The following is a 13,472-nucleotide window of genomic DNA, read 5'->3' as shown; positions in this document are numbered from 1 at the left end:
ATTTATTAAGTGAATACTATGTGCCTGGCACCAAGAGTATAAGTGACTTCCCTTAGCCAGTCAAGCTTCAGAGCAGACCCTGAATGGGGACAGTACTCTTCTCCATCTGGCAAAGGGGAAAACAGGACAAAGAAATGCTACAAAGTCTTTGAGGTGGAAGGGAGTCCAATATTTATCCCCATCATGAATCGCACCCATAATGTCCTTGGCCAGAATCCACTTCACCACATCCAGGTAATCGTTCAACTGCTAGGGAGTATTTCCCTATGGGCTTCATTCTGGTTTGGTTTTTTTTTACTATTTTATTTTTAATGTTTGCATTATGAAGTTTACCAACATCAACATTTCAATATAGGGAATGGGACAGAAAGAGAGGATTGTATGTGTAGCCATGAATCTCAATTACAGATGTCTAGGAGAATAATTTATAAGATAATGTCACTGTCAAGACAAACAGCTTTGAAAGATTCTGATCAGTACGATGACCCACCAAGAATCAGAGACATGATGGTCTCAAAATGAAGAACAAGACCTATGCTCTTCAGACATGGACAATGTGAAAATTTGCTTTGCTTGGCCTTTTATATTTGTCACAAAGGCTTTGTTTCAACAGGGAAGGGAGAAGAATGAGAAAGAAAATGAGTGCTTCTTAATTAAAAAAAAAGAAAAGAATTAGAAAAACCAAAAAAATTAAATAAAATATAATAAATATGCCTCCACAAAACTTCCACCTCCTTCCGCCACTCCCATCTTCCAGGCCATACAGATCTGTTGGATCCCTGGTGAGGAAGCTAATTCACTTATCTGAAGGCAGTAAACATGGCCAGCTAAGTCCTCTCTCCTAGAATAAACATCCTCAGTTCCCTCAACGGGTCCTCCTTCAATATGGTTTTCAATTCCCTCTCCATTCTGGTCACCCTTCTGTGAAAGTCAACTCCAATGATCTGAATCCAATTCAACAAACAATTATCAAGGCTTTACTATGTGCAAGACAATGTTCTAAACAGTGGAGTCCCAGAAACAAAATTAAAAACAGTTGCTCATGGACCTTAAATTCTATAGGGAGAAATGGACCAAAATTTAAAAACCAAAATTTAAACCAAAAATTAAATATAATATAAAATTTGAGGAGAAAGAATACTAATGCTCAAGGGAATCAGGAAAGGCTTCCTGGAAGAAGGAGTATTGAGGTTGAACCTTAAAAGGAAACTAAGATTTCTAGAAGAGATAAGGAGAAAGTATCTTAAAGAGGAGATATGATGCTGAGTCTGGCTAGAATGGAGAGTTAAGGAAGGCAACAAAAGTGAAATAAATCTGAAAGGTCACGCTATGAAGGGTTTTAAATGCCCAACTTCTATTATATCCTAAAGGCAATAGGAAATAGAAAATTCTTAAGCAGAAGCGTCACAGAGTCAAACTTATACTTTAGGAAGATGGTTGGGAATAGGGTTTGTTCCACATCATCAAAGTCCCTCCTAAAATGAGGTGCCTAGAATGTGATGCAACACTCCACAGGTGATTGGACCAGGACCAGAACATCATCCATAAGCTCCCATCTCTAGACATGATATTAATACAGAAGACTAGCTTAAGGTTGAATAAACTCTTGTGGCTTCCACTCTCCACTGCTGGAAGCCTCAGTCTGATCTTTTTGAGCCTGAGTCCACTAATATCGCCAGGTCTTTCTTTTCTATAGTTACACCTTCTCCTCCTCAGCCCATCCTATAATTATATAGTTGATTTAATGAGGAAAAAAAGAGTCTAGCCCAACCTCCTCATCTCAGGAGGAACAGCCCAGAGCAAGAATTAGGTTCCAACCCTACCTCAGCCCCCCAAGTGGTCATGTACTCCTAGGTGACCCACTGAAGCCAGCCACGCCTACTCCAAACCAGGCTCAGCTCAAGACACCTCAGGGGCTTCTCTACCACCTCGTGGGCCTCCTCATCCTCCCTTTCAGCTCCCTTTCCCCATTAGAAAGTAGGCTCCCTGAGGGTAGGAACTGTCTTTCTTTCTACTTGTCTTTTATATCCCCAGATTTAGTACCATATAGAGTCCATAGGAAATGCTTTCTCTACCTAAATCACTGAATTTCTCAAAGTTTTAATTCCTCATCTCTAAAAATGAAGATACTACCAGCACTATTTATCTCACAGTTGTGTTGCAGAACACCTCTGCAAATCTTAAAATGCCATACGATAAGAATTACTATTATTATTTTATAGGTGAGGAAATATCAGGTCAGAGGAATAAAAAGGACGAAGGTCCAGAACTTGCAGGCTTGAGAAACATTAACCAGATGATATGGACAAGACTCATACAGGATGGAGGGAGGGCCTACATGGACGAGCTTATGGATAGACTAGAGTATTGGGAGCCCATTTGAGCATTAATTAAAAAATATGAAATGTCAGTCATCTACAACTGGGTACCATAAGTTGGATGGCATTGGACATATGGGAAAACAATATGGAGCTCTCACCAACACCTCATACAGACCTAGCATACAGTAGGCACTTAATAAATGCTTTTTAATTGGCAGATTAGAAAAATGACTTAATCATCTATGCTCTTTCACTCAGTGGGTGATAACAATTGTTGGATATCTTCCCCAAGAAGGACAAATGCAGAGGGAAAGATCCCATATCCTCCCCAATACTTAGAGAAACATTTCTTGTAATAGCAAGGACCTGTAATCAAAGGGGTGAGGAGGAGGGTACCCACTGATATAACTGAGTAAAGTGGAGTGCACGAATGTAATGGAATCTTGCAGTTCTGTGACGATCACAGGGAACAGAGGAAAACCTGGGAAGATTTGCGTGAACTGATACAGAGAGAAGCAAGAACAAACAGAGCAAAATACAAAGTGAATACAGTAACCTAAAGGAAAGCAACACAGAATTCAAATCAGCACAATGACCAATAGTGATTGCAGAGAAGGTGAGAGACTCTGGGTGCAGAATGAGGCATACACTGGCAGATCTGGTCAATGTATCTATTTGCTTTGTTTCACTAGAATTCTTTGTTACTAGTTCTATTGGCAGGTCGAGGAAAGTTATTGCCAAAAGTCAGCAATGTTTGGTTTTGTTTGGCATTTTTTTAACCATCAATAAACCTTTTTACAAGAGCAACCCAAAGTAGAAACTCTTCTCAGGCTCTATCACACCCCATTCTCTCATCCCTCACAGAAGGTGGGGAGGTGCCTTTACTCAGGTATAAGCATGGCCCCAGCTGTCTGCTTAGATAGAGTGAGCTGATCAAGCCCCTACAGCTGATTTTCCTTCTATTTGTGGGCCAGCTGTCCTCACACATTAGTGGAAACACAAACAGACGGCAGCCCGCTCCTCTCCTATAATTCCAAGGTTAAATACAGAGTCCCAGCACCAGCTGCCATGTTCTCTCCTGATCTCCCCACTCCTCTCCTCATCCACACACACACCCGCACACTCACCTGATCTGTCTGGCAGCCACTCTGACTTCCTAACAAGCAGGGATTTCCCAGCTGGTTAGGAGGTGGAGGGATGTGTGTGTGTGTGTGTGTGTATGTGCATGTGTGTGTGCATGTGCGTGTGTGTGTCAGAAAGAGAGGAGGGAAACCACATCGAAATTCCAACCTGGTGTCCCAGGGAGGAACCAGCCATCAGCAGCTCTGGGCCTATTCGAATTGCTAAGAGGTTTCAGAGCCAACCAAGGACACCAGCACAGCAGGGAGCAGGGAAGGGTCAGGGGGAGGGGTCCTTGTGTGTCGGTTTGCCAGGTGGTGGGTTACTCAGAAGGATGGGCAGGATAAGCAAATTTCAGAAAGATCAAACAGGGCTGCCAGCTCCAGGCCTGTGGCTCAAAGTCCTCTGTCTTATTTTATATCTGGTTGGGAGAATGGACTAGAGGGGAGAAGGAAGGAGGGAAGAGGAGATGTGAGACAGGGAGGGGAGGAAAGGAGGAGGAAAGGGGAGAAGAAGGGAGAAGGAAGGAGAGAGGAGATAAGATGGGAGAAGGGGGAGGGGAGGGAAGAGGAAGGAGAGAAATTAAAAGGGAGGAAAATTGGAAGGGAAAAGGAGGAGGGGAAGAAGAGTAAAGAGTCACCAACACAGCAGCCAATTTGGATTTCATGAATACCTGCTGGGCATCCAACCAGATGGGGGATGCAACAGAAGTAAACAAAGCCATCCCTGTCCTCAAGGTGCTTATAGTCTCCTGGTGAGGCAAACCTATTTGAAACAATTTGAAAGCATCTAAGACAATATATGTAGAGAAAGGTAGTAACTTCCCATGCGGTCCCAATTGTCTTTCTTTTTAAATATAAACTTGAGTCACATCAGCAAACAGACATTTCCACATACAAAGAACAGACAAAGGGTTTGTATGTGAAATCAAACATGTCTATTCTGTATAGATTGCTTCTTTTTAAAGTGTCTATTGCTAGTCAACTGAAGACAGTAGCAGGAGGGGGACAGGGAAGGTGAAGGAAGCTCCCTTTGGGTCTTCATCCTAGGGATTGGGATGACGGCAGCAGAAAGGAGTTTTTGTACCAAATGAGATAATATGTGAATAGTATTTTGCAAATATTAAAGCATTATATAAGTGTTAGCTAGGATATCGTAATTATTAAATATGGTAATTTGCCTCTCCCTGAGCTCAATCTACAATGTGCAGGGTCAGCGCCTTTGGCTGGTTGCCCCTTTAACTCCCCACCCCTCTTAGTCTTCTTCTGTGGGAACTGGAAGGTCTGGGATTGTCCTCCAGACCACTGGGGTGTGAGGCTGGACTCTGGGGTCCTGATCACTCCCTCTCTGACCACTGAAGATTGTCCTTTGATCCCTTCAAGGGCATCTGCTCTGAGTTCAGGTCCTAACTGTGACTCTGGCTGTCTACTGAAAAGGGCTGTTAAGAGGATGAAACAGGATTACAGATACAGGACACTTTGTGATGCAAAGCATGATAGATGAGTCAAGGTTTCATACACTCTCTCCTTTACCTCTTCCCTTCTTTAATCACCTTCCACAAACATTACCTAAGCAGCTATTAAGTGCAAGGCACCCAGGATGCATCAGTATCAGAAGCAAACAGTTCCTGCCCTGAAGGTACTTAGAATCTAGTCCTAGACAGGGTAAGTACACTATAACATATCCATCTGTCTGTTTCTCCTCTGCTTTCTCATCCCTTCCCACCATACTGGCAGGAAGCACTCCCCTTTCTGTATCATCTTCCATCATTAGAATGTAAGGCCCTTGAGGCCAAGGACTGTCTTATTTGCTGATACACGGAGTCCCCTTGCTTAAGCCCAGTATCTGGCACTGAGTAAGAGTCCTCTCTCTTTTTCTATCTCTATGTCCTTGTCTGTATCTATTTCCCACATACTCTTTCTCTCTCCCCCTCCTATTCTCTTCCTTTCTCTTAATCCATCCCTTCTTTTCTCCCCTCGTCCCTCAAGGCAGTCATCAGAGATTCTATAAAAAACATGAGAGAAAACTTAGGACTCTCATCATTAAGAATGCCATTAGAATTGGCAAAGACTGACACCTTTCCTCTCAGTGGAATAGGACTTGAAAGGTGACCTCGAAGGTCATCAAGTTCACAACCATATTAGACCAACAACCTGGTTGATCAAGTTATTTAAATTAGTTTCTAAGAACATTGCTGGAACTCATACAAATCTTGGTCGTTGCATTTATTAAGCACCTTCTGTATAGAAGGAACTTCACTAGTTCGAGCTACAATGACAAAAATGAAACAGCGCCAGAGGCTTACATTCCCCTAGAGGAGTTCAATAGATAGAACATCTCTAACTGTATGGCAAGAATTAAGGGCTACTTTAATATGGTTCCCACACAAAGCCAAGAATAATAATAGCTCACATTAATCTAGCACTTAAGGTTTGTAAAGCGCTTGAAATTCATTATCTCATTTGATTCTCACAATACCGTAGGGAAGGTACCCATTTTACAGGTAAGAAAATGACTCAGGTTAAAATGATTCACTCAAGGTCACACAGGCAAAGGAAATGGGGTGGAAGAATTAGGCAAAATAAAATCAAAGACTAGAAACATCCATAGGAGGGGTAAATACCATAACAAACATAGGTTTTAAATGTAGGTTATAAAAGTCAAAGTGCAGAATTCTCTCCAAAGGTAAAGGAACTGGAAAAGGACCCAACAGACAGCCAGAACTAAGATTGGGAAGCCAAGCAAAGGGTACAAAAATTAAGCCAAAGTTCGATCTCAGAGGATATCCAAAAGGAAGCCAGCCACCTTGGCTTGCACATTTTCTGGTTATCTTTTTTTCCCCAAGGAGTTTGCTACCATCTAAGCTACAAAGCCAGTGCTGGGCTGCTTCATGGTAGGAGGACTCACAGAATTTAGGATTCACATTAGCCCACTTAACCATTCAGAAAGGGCAGTTTATCTTGGCTTGGGAAGAATTAAGATGTTATGCCATATTCCAGAGGTCACCCAACTCATCCTGGACTTTACGTTTCAGCTGGAGAAAGGGACTTGGGTGTTCTTCACACTAATGCTTCATGGCGAGCTCATGGGTGAGCAGCTCGAATACTAGATTACAAAGGATAAGATGTTGACCTCATTTCTTGATACATGTGTGACCCTGGACAAATAACTTAACTTCTCTGGACCTCAGCTTCCTCAGTTGTAAAATGAGAAGCATGGATGGCCTCTGTGGTCCCTTCCAATTCTAGATCTGTGTTTTTATACCCTGAATTCGAATCCTGAAACTGCCCTTACCATCAGCGTAACCTCAGGCAATTGGCTTGTCATCTCTGCGTCACAGCTTCATTCACTATAAACTGAGGGAGTGGAGATCTGAGATTTGTTTCTGCATCCTATGAATCAAATGAACTCTCAAGCTGGGACAAGGGGCATGGTGGAAGAAGTATACGCCTGAATTTTTTGGTGTTCTGTACATTTAATGTTTGAGGGAAAAAAATCCAACACAGGCCAAATGTTCAGCTGCACAAAATTGTACGTGGAGGGTTTAATTGCAGATGGAACATATGACTTGAAAATAAGGATTTAAAAAGGCATCAAGGTGGCTCAGTGGATCCAACACTGGACCTGGAATCAGGAGGACCTGAATTCAAATTGAGCTTCAGACATTATGTGACCCTGGACAAGTCACTTAACCCCCATTGCCTCCAAATAGACAATAAAAGGACTTAAACATAAATTGATAGTCCCATAAAACTGCATTTAAGCCAAATAGTCTTAAATTGATCTGTGTCACTGGACCCTCAGTAACCACAGCTCTGCTGCTAATACACTGCATAGCTCTCCGGTATTATTATCTTCTCCAAGGACTCTATGGTCAGGTCAGTTCACACCAGCTGCCTTCCTATTCTTCACAAGTGCTGCTTCATCTCCCATCTCTGAGACTTTGCACTCACTGTACCACTTGCCTAGAACCCTATCCCTCTAACTCTTAAAATCCCTGTTTTCCTTCCAAATTCAGTTCAATATCTCCTTTCTGCAGGCCTTCTTTACCTGATCCTTCCAACCCCCACCTGTCCCTCTCTCTCAGGTTACCTTGTATCTAATTTGTACATATCCTGCATATATGTATACACATTACATATTTATGTGTGAGTGTGTGTGTGTGTGTGTGTATATATATACACACACACACACACACACACACACACACATATCTCCTCTCAAGTTACCTTGTATCTATTATATAGGTAGCCTGTGTATATATGTTTACATAAAAATATATACATATATGTGTTTAAAACATTTAACATATGTAAACACACACACACACATATATATGTACATGTTGTCTCCCTTATTAGCATGAAAGTTCCCTGAGGTCAGAAATTATTTCTTTTTGTCTCCATAACCTTGGCACCTGGCAGATACGAGATGTTTAACAAATGCTTACTGACTGAGTGAATGAACCTCTCTGGGCCTCAGTTTCCCTAAGTGTAAGATGAGGTGTGATTATCCCTCAGTTCTCCACCATCTATAGGGGGCATAGGTGATTGAGGACCCTTCGAGGAGGACTGTGGGTCTCCTTTTCCTGCTGGTCAAAGGACTTAGAGCAACAGTAATAAACTTTAGATAAATACATTCATTCCTTTCCACTTGCCCAGTTAGGGGCAGGGGGTGGAGGTTTTTCTTAATCCCAAATGAAATGATGGGTTCCTTCTATCTAACAAGCAAACCTTCCCCTCCCCCTCAATTTTCTCCATGGGAGAGCTCATAAATGCTGCTCAGCTACTGATGACAAAGTCACACTGGAAAGTTGTCAGGTGACCGGCAACAGATGTGCTGGGAGAGATAGAGCTGGAAACGAATCACTGTTTAGTTAAGTGTTCACCAAGACCTCATGGCATAGGTCCAACATGGAGCTAATTGCTTCTTGGATTCTTTTGAGGGACACCAAAATAGGCCCAGCACATTAAAAAGAAAAAAATCTCTGTCCACACTAAAGCCTGAAATTCTGCTTTTTGGGATTCATTCCTTTGGGTTGAGCCTTGCCATATGTGACAACCAGAATAGGGGATATGGGTAACACAACTCTCAAATTTGAAAGTGCTTTTTACCCATGTCCAAAAAAAGGATGGCGCAAGGGCACTGGGTCTCCTAACACGTACTCAGGTAAACTACTTCCCACTGCCTTTCCCTGCCAACTTTGCCCAGAGAGATGGCATAGAAGGAAACTTCTCCCATGTGTTCTGAGCCCTGGGGGAGATGCCAAGGCAACAGATCTTCCCCTTTCTTTGTGTCCCAGATTCCTCTGGTAGAGTATGGGTAAGGCCCATATAGACCCTTTCTCGGAATCATGTTTTAAATAACTGAAGGAAATGCTAAGTTTCTGTTCGAGGTTAGTGAAAATAAAAACGTAATTTTTTTCCGATCCAAGTTCATGAATTCCCCTGAAATCTGTCTACAAATCCCTCCACAGACTCCGGCATTTAGAACAGGGCCTGCCACAAAGTAAGTGTTTAATAAATGCTTACTGGTTGACTGGTTGATTAAGAATTCTTGCTTTAGGGAAATAAAAAGTACTTCCTGGAAAAAAAAATCTAATGTAGTACACAGTATGCTGCAGGTGATTAATAAGCATTGGTGATGGTTGTAAAAGCTATGTCTGGGGTCACATTTGAACCTGGGCCTTCCGCATTTCTGTCATGAGCCACTCCGTATTGAGACACCCACAGCACCATTTCCCTCACTCTTCTCTGTTACCCCTCTTTCTTTTCCTCCTGCCCTGAGGTTGATTCAATGAAGCACTATATATGGAGTCTGAGGACCTGAATTCAAATCCCAGCTGTCTTATCAGCAAGCCACTCTAAGCCTCAGTTTCCCCTTCTGTAAAATGCAGAGGTTAAACTAGATGACTCTCCTCCACCTCTATCAACCTCTGATAAACCTCTGCCCATGGAGAAGACCAAAAGTCAAAATGGACCCTGGAGAAACATGGTTAAAAATGGTTCTCTCTGGTCCTATCCAAAATGCCTCACTCCCCAAGAATAATAAATGGTCATACCCACTAGTTTTGGTGGGGGAAAGCATTTCTACACAGCCACGCATGTGCTGGAGCGAGCTCAAATGGGTCCAGTAGAGCCAGTTATTAAATTTTCAGCGTGAGCATTTATACTTTGGAAAATGACAAGTGTTATGTACAAATCATAGCTTGACTTACTGGTTTTTTGGTTGTCTAGATTTAAGAAAGTGATAGGAAAAAACCATTATTAATGCAGATTAAACTTAAAAGTGGGTCACCCAGACATTTCTCCCTGTATCCCCTCCCAGAAAGCCAAGTTGTTAAACATTTACCAGTACATTGCTACAGATAGCCCACAAAAACTTGCACAGGAAATCACTCAGTGATGACAAAATTCAACAGTGAATGGAAAGCCCTTGCTAACCTATGACTGCCATATGACAGCCAACTGCTGTCAACAGAATTCAGTAACTCACTGTGTGACATGGGGCAGAGTCAATGAGATTCAATTTAGCAAACATCTGGAAAGAGGCTGATGTGGTCCCTGAGTGGACAGAGAGTCAGGAAGTCGGAATGACCTGGATTCAGGTCCGACCTCCCTGAGACCATGGCCAGGGCACTTAACCTCTCAATGCCCCCAAACACTCTTAGACTATATGTAACTTACAGATAAGTGGCCAGCCTGAATCAGAGGAGGAGCCTTTCATACTTGCAGTTCCCTACACTGATAGAATCATACACACACACACACACACACACACACACACACACACACACACATACACACTTACATTTCCTTATGCGTAGACATGTCATAGTCTCACAGTAGAAAACAAGTTCTTTGAGGGAAGCAATTGTTTTTATTTTGTCTTTTGTGGGAGGATGTGTGGTCCAGTAGAGAGCAGGGAATCTTAACCTGGAATGCCAGGGGATCCATGAACTTGGATGAGAAAAAAATTGACACCTTTGTTTCATTACAATTGGCTTCCTTTGTAATCCTACAAATTTCGTGTATTTAAAAACACTCTTCTGAGAAGGAATCCACATGCTTCACCAGATTGCCAAAGGGGTCTATGACACATTCCTACTTTGGAGTAAGAAGTCCTGGGTTCAAATCTACCTGTGTGGTCTTGGGCAGATCTCCTGACCTCCCTAAAGTCTCAATTTCCTCCTCTGTAAAAGGAAGGAACAGGCCAAGATGATGTCCAAGGTCCCTTCTAGCTCTGGGGTTCCAAAGCACCTAATGCTGTGCCTTACACCAGTCAGCACTTGGAAAAAACAGGTGAGAACTCAAAGTCTTAATGTAGTTTTAAACTTGTTCGATCAAGAAAACTGGGACCAGAATCTCCTCCAGCACTCTTTTCCCTATCTCACACTCTGAATATATGGGGAGGAGGACAAGAAAGAAGAGGAGGGAGATGGGAGGTGGGTGTTTTTGTTGAAAAAATCATCAAGGTCCATTTATCAGATGCAGCCAGAACAGATTTATGCTGGGGCCAAATCCCAGGAAGAAAGAATCTAATCTCCCCATTTCCTTCTGAGAAGAATACTATGCTTTCAGACACAAAGAGTGCTTCCTTTCTCAAATCAGCTCCACCCAGAGCATTTCCTCTGCATAACTGAATGGGCTCAGGCAATTATAACTAAGGATACCTAAGGATAGACTGGGTGGCATCACCAGGAGTCAAGTTATTGGGTAGTTTTTGCCTGGACTCAGATCAGTTTTGTATCGTCCTGCCCCTGCCACCAACCCCTACTCCCAGACCAAGAGGCAAGTGCCTCACACTGGTCCATGGCATGATCCAGAGAACTAAAGGCACCTTCTGGCACTCTTTCCCTTCAAGGAACCAGAGAAGATCACAGAATGTCAGAGCTGGGAGGATTTCAGTGGCCATCCAGACAAATTAACACCTCTACAATATACAACTTAACAACATTAGAGAAAGCTAAGTAATAGAATCATAATGGACCAGACTGCTGTACTTGGAAACAGAAAGTTCACATTCATCCCTAGACACTAGCTATGTGACCCATGGCACTTAACCTTTCTGTGCCTCAGTTTCCTCATCTGTAAAACAAGAAAGTTTAATATGATGGCCATTAAGGTCCCTTCCTCCTTTACCTCCCAAGCAGTCATCCAGCCTCAGACTGAAGACCCCCAGTAAGGAAGAAGCCCCCTGCCTCCTAAGGAAGCCAAGTCTACTTAGGGACATCAGGAGTCTTGCTCCTTGCTCTGTGCTCTGGGCCAAGTAGAACAAAGCTAATGCTTCTTGTAGTCATGTCCCTCCTAAGTTTTCTGCAGATTTAACATCCCATTTCCTTCAGTCAATTCTAATATGACATGGTCTCTAGGCTTTTAAAATCTTAGTCACCTCCTTCTGAATGCTCCCCAGCTCCCTGGAATTCAAGACCCAGGTACTACTTCCACTTTGAAATGAGAGTCTTTGAGCTGAAAAGAAGTTCAAGACCATCTAATCCAACACACACACCCTTTACAGATGAAGAAACAGGCTCAGAAGGATAAAGTAAAGTGACTTGGCCAAGGTCACACAGCTAATAAATGGCAGGATTGGGATTCGAATCAAGGTCCTCTGACTCCCAAAACAGCCCTCTTTCCACTTGATTCCTCAACCCAACTCCAACTACCTGCTACCATCCCAGAAACTGGGCATCGGCCCACCCCTTTCTCTCCAGTTAACTCAGTGTGCCTGTGCCTTGCACCAGGCTGCCCCAGATCCTCAGACGAGCTGGCTGGGAGCTGGCCAGGCAGACCCATGGGCTGGCCATGATGCTAGGTTTGGGGGCTGGGGAGGAAGTGGCCATGGGCAGGGGCTGTAGCAACAGGGTAGCTTGGATAGGATATCCTCCCCTTCCCCATTTCCCCAGAGAGGAAGGAGTCTCACATTTTGCTTGGTGGTGGCTGCCTGTGGCTTCCCTCCGCGGCACAACGGGCCGGCCCAGTCCTTCTCCTGATTCCCCTCCCCTGCCCCCAATCAATAACTAGCCACAGGTGGCTGCCGGTATCTCCTGGGGCCGCCAAAGTGCCCCATCCTCTCCCCACGCAAAATCCAATGGAAAAGTCAGAACTCACTCCCGACTCCTGCGGCACGTTTCCCCAGTTGGTGCCAGACTAGGCTGGAGAACCAGGAAAAACAACCTCTAAATAAACGCTCAGCCAAAGTCCCGCTCTGCTCGCCTGGCAGGCACAAATGGGCACCCAAGGCCACCCTCTTCTGGGAAGGATAAAGTCATTCGCCGGAAAAGCACCTGTTCGATTCGGAGTGATTGCTGCCACCCGCCCCCTGCCCCCCACCTTCCCAAACCGGGCACAAGGAAGGCTGCCCGGGGGAAAGAGAGCCTCGGCTATACCTACCGGGTATCCAGGGGAGGGGCAAGGATCTAGGTGTGGAGGGGCCCTGGGAAGATGTGGGAGCGGGGGAGCAGAGCCCTCCCCGGCCTCCCGCAGCCGGAACCCTCTCTCCTGACTGTGTCGTCAGGGGCAACACGAGGTGCTCCAGACCATTTCAATTACTCAGCCCTTGAGTAAACATGTGGCAGGCAGCAGGGCACTGGAAAGCTGGAGCCAAACAAAGGCCTGGACTTCTCTGCGGGGAGCTGAAGGGCAGCTCGCTCCCAAGCTCAAGCTCGCGGCCCGCCGCGGTCCGGCCACCCCAGGGCTCGGGGGAGACAGGACGGGGGCAGCCCCGGGGGCGGCAGGGGCGCGGGCTGGGGCCACGCTTCTCCCGGGGGTGGGATGGGGGCCGAGGAGAGAGGGGAACTAGCGGGTCTCCACGTCTGCTCCGCCCCCCCGTGACATCACCGGGCTTCTCACCAATCACTGGCCGCCCTGCCGGCCCAAGCTCCTCCCAGGAATCATGAAAATGTGTCCGGCCTGTGAGACCCAGCAGGTGACTCTCCTCCACCTGCCGCTGGGCGGGGCGGGGTCTAGAGGGAAGTCACAGACCGGGGGAGGGACCTTAGAAACCGCCTCGTTTTACAAAGAAAGAAACTGA

The 13,472-nt window shown here is 44.8% G+C and overlaps 1 protein-coding gene across 6 annotated transcripts in view; it reads right to left on the bottom strand.

Moving 5' to 3' along the window:
* Positions 1-13,240, bottom strand: part of RPH3AL (rabphilin 3A like (without C2 domains)) — a 169,552-nt gene extending 156,312 nt beyond the window's left edge. For 3 of the 6 annotated variants that reach the window (XM_072639912.1, XM_072639907.1, XM_072639911.1), the window contains exon 1: positions 12,833-13,237. The gene's annotated coding sequence lies outside the window, so the exon portion shown is untranslated. Of the gene's footprint in view, positions 1-12,550; positions 12,739-12,832 lie in introns of those variants that run through there. The other 3 variants (XM_072639913.1, XM_072639908.1, XM_072639910.1) reach the window with 3 other exon arrangements.
* Positions 13,241-13,472: the final 232 nt, after the last annotated feature.

The sequence above is a fragment of the Notamacropus eugenii genome, chromosome 2 (genome assembly GCF_028372415.1).
Source record: "Notamacropus eugenii isolate mMacEug1 chromosome 2, mMacEug1.pri_v2, whole genome shotgun sequence".
Lineage (NCBI taxonomy): Eukaryota > Metazoa > Chordata > Mammalia > Diprotodontia > Macropodidae > Notamacropus > Notamacropus eugenii.
Note: the sequence above shows the minus strand (reverse complement) of the source record. Positions and strands in the feature narration are given on the sequence as shown.